Consider the following 3,935-nt stretch of genomic DNA (forward strand, 5'->3'; position numbering starts at 1 on the left):
ATTTTGATTTAATTGGATAGATAATGATCCTAGTTTCCAAATAATTGTTAAGTGGCTGTTACCGTTTGTTCAGCCCGTCCTAAATGTCCACACAATTAGTATGTCATCCAAAGAAGCCATTACCATTGTGTGGCTGGTTGTCATATTTTGTAAATAACCTAGGTGCTAATGTAAAACACATTAGGTAGTGCTCTATACTGCTAGAGCTGAGCCATCCAATTAGATAAAAATAACGTCCGTGGTCACCTGTTATGGGTACTGAAATTGTAAGCATCCTTTGAATCAATGCTTGCCATTTTTGTTCTTAAAACGAATATACTTAACAACAGAAAAGGTTTCTGTTATTAAAACGAATATATCGTTTAATTTATTTTTCACTTGTTGAAAATTTTTTTTTTTAAAATCTTTTTTATTTATTTATTTATTTATTTATTTAATTTTATAATATATGGTCCCTGGATAAGGGACATATCAGACATTTAAACTGATAAGAACAGATATTATACTTGATCTTAGCCAAAAAGCCGTGATCTGATCTATGATTGATGCGTCAAGCGCCATATCCTATTTTGTTAGGAAGGGAATGCGTAGATAATAATTCTTCCCTTGCAATGCAGCTAAAACCCCATCTGTTGCTGATGCCCAGTGTCTGTATCCCATATGACATATTTGGTAATTGGTGATTATGTCTGGATACGAGTAGATCGGCATCTGGTGTTCCATATCGTGTAGAAAATCAGCAAATACTATAGCCCGATATCCATTTGGTGTTCTCCTCCAAATTCCTCTCTCGATATATCAGCAGGACTAGAAGATTATGTTTTGTAAAATTATATTGTGTATCCCCGGATACTGTTTAAGATATGAGTGTCAAAAAGTTATTTATTCGATGTCTTCTCGCACCAACCTCCTTGCTTCCTTCTGGTTTTACTGTTTTCTTCTGGATCCCCGAGGCCGTGTGTTGTGGGTGTACACATCTTCCAGCATAGGGGCGATACCTTTGACGATGATGTTTGGACGTTTAGATGAGCTCCAGTTTGGCTTCATTGTCCAACTCCTTGACCTTCTAGATAGGTCACCCCCAAATAAAAAGATTTTGCTAGGAGGTTTCGGGTTTACACAGGCCCGCGTCAATCCCGGTTGGATGTAACCAGATGCATAAATTGATTAGTTTAGTACATTCAGGGATTTACAATCCCCGGTGGCAAGTGACAGCTATGGTGTCAGCTAATGTTTGCCCCTGCAGTAGATAGAAAACATATGGTCTATGCTGGCTTCTAACCTGGTTTGTAGACCTTTCCCAGTTAGCTTTACTCACAGCTGTACTGTTGTTCCCCCTGAAACATAGACAGACATTCCCGTGTGACTTCCCAGATGGGAATGGAATTTGTCAGTAAATTTTTGGACTGCTAAATCCTTCAGTCACAACATAAGTATTCCTGTATTTCTATCAGGAAATGACCAAGAATGCACTCTGTGACTTAGAAAAGGCATCACCTCATTGTTACAGCTCTTACATCTGTTTACCTGACCAGGGTTTGCCCTAGACTTGACCCCAGCACTCTTCTGACAGAAGAGTCTACTGGGGAGAGAGAAGCATGATTATAGCCCTATAGAAAAGGTGCTGCTTCCTTCTCCCTGAGTCTGTCTTTTCCTCAATCACTTCCCTGTAATAGTAGAAGTGAAATACAGCCCTGTATAAGGTGCTGCGATGGGACTTACCCACTGGAGGATTTCTTCTTGGACCTGCATCGCTGCAAAACGGTATGTTCTCGCAGGTGCAGGCCCCGCAGTGCCAATGCGGTGCAGTGTACACGGTCACTGTGCCGCCTGTATCCCCGTTGGCCTGCGGTGCTCCAAAGCGCGGTGCAGTGCTCACAGCACTGAGCCGCCCGTACTGCCGTTAGCCTGCGGTGCTCCAACGCGGTTCAGTCCCTCGGGGAGCTGGCCGCTTGCAAACCGCAGATATGGCAGTTTAAACGCGGTGCAGTGCTTCCCGCACTGTGCCGCTCCTTCTCTACTTGGGCCTGCGGTGCTCCAATGCGGTGCAGTCCTCTCGGGGAGCTGGCCGCTCGCAGCCGCAGGTCTGGTAGTTTTAAAAACGCGGTGCAGTGCTTCCCGCACTGTGCCGCTCCTTCTCTACTTGGGCCTGGGGTGCTCCAACGCGGTCCAGTCCTCTCGGGGAACTGGCCGCTCGCGACCCAGGCCCAGCGGTTCCAACGCGTACTCGGTGCTCTCGGGCACTGACCGCTTGCGGCTATTTTTAGTGCTGTGGAAAAAACCCAGCACCTTCCAGCCCCTCGGACCCATGTAGTATAGGTCCGTAGGGCTGTTGTCCGAGCCGTCGGAATGATAGCTCCAGAATGCTCCACCGCTGTCGGAGTCCTGCTTGAGCTGAGGTCGGCTCCGGCTCCCGTTTAAGGGAGATAGTGGTGCCCCCGGCCGTTGCTGGCTGCCTGCAGTTCTGCAGACTCTCCCCAGCCAGTTTTCATCAGCCTGCGTGTAAAAAAGGTAAGTCAAGAAACTAAGTTCTCCTACCTTACTTGTTGCAGGTTCAACCCTGCCGTTTGGGAGGAACGTCCTCCCCTCGTAATGACTTGTTCACAATGCGTGTAGCGATAATGGTACACGTGCGTACTGGCGGGTTCTTCATGTAGTCACTCACGTGACTCCGAAGTAAAATATATATTTATGCCTACATTTAACCTCGCATGTCGGTCACGATCTCCCGAGTACGATTCGCGACGACTGAACCGAATATGCGCCTTTACACAACGACTACACCGAACATGCGCCTTTACAAAACGAGCGGAGCAACACTGGGCACGCGTTCGAGACCCAAGCGGCGCCTTACCGGTAATTCCAATAACCGCAAGACAAGGGTAGTAAATTCGCTCGATCTGGAACAGTACCGTGTATCCCATTTCCTCCAAGAAATCCCTGGTGCCGTTTTCGCGGCGATTCTGCCTGGCCAAATGTCATGATGTGTTTAGAGAAGCATCATTTATACCGGGAATTCTCCATTGAGAAATAGACGAGGCAGGTGATCAATGGATTACTTACACATAGCTAAACAGGAAGGCGCGCACGCATTTTATCGCAACGTTTATGATGCAATTCAATCTATTTTTACGGGTTTTATGAAACACACGATCATATATTGTTTTGAATGTCAAACAATGACGTGGCGAAGGGAGGTGCAGCCCCGCCATTGCTCGCAACAACCGTCCTTTCGGACACATAAAGTAGATAGTCATGAGGGAACAGGCAGAGTGAATGCACAAAGTATTTTACCGTGGGTAGGGAACTTGAAATCCAAAGACCAAGAGGTGCAACTTATTTTCATTCAGAGGGTGTTGGATATGTGGAACAAGCTGTCAGAGGAGATGGTTAAGGCAGGTTCTGACAGCATTCACAAGGTACTTGGACAGGTACAAGGGTAAGAACGATTTGGATAGATTTGGGCAAAACGACGGCAAATGGGACTCGTGTAGTAAGAGCATCTTGGTGGCCATGGACGAGTTGGGCCGAAGGGACTGTTTCCGTGCTGTACACTTTGTGCATTTACTGTCACTGTTCCCTTATGATTTTATACATATCTATAAGAACATGCTTCAGCGTCCTGAGGCGTAGCCTGCCCAACCTCACCTTATAGCTCAGCTTCTCGAGTCCTGGCAACATCCTCGTAAATCTTTTCTGTCCAATGACGCCATTCCTATCGCAGAACGACTAAAACCGTACAAAGTAGCGTCCAATTATGCCCTCGCCAACGTTTTGTACAACTGCAACATCTCATCCCAAGTTGGGAAAAAGGGGAAGTACAACAAAATTTGGGGATCCTTGTTCATCATTCACTGAAAGTAAGCATGCATGTACAGCAGGCAGTGAAGAAAGCGAAAGGCATGTTGGGCTTCATACACAACACCCTGACAGGT

General features: G+C 46.3%; 1 pseudogene; it reads right to left on the minus strand.

The window, feature by feature from the left end:
* Positions 1-427: 427 nt before the first annotated feature.
* LOC116973856 lies at positions 428-536 on the minus strand (annotated as a pseudogene).
* Between the last annotated feature and the right edge of the window lie 3,399 nt (positions 537-3,935).

Source organism: Amblyraja radiata, chromosome 5, assembly GCF_010909765.2.
Source record: "Amblyraja radiata isolate CabotCenter1 chromosome 5, sAmbRad1.1.pri, whole genome shotgun sequence".
Taxonomy (NCBI): Eukaryota; Metazoa; Chordata; class Chondrichthyes; order Rajiformes; family Rajidae; genus Amblyraja; species Amblyraja radiata.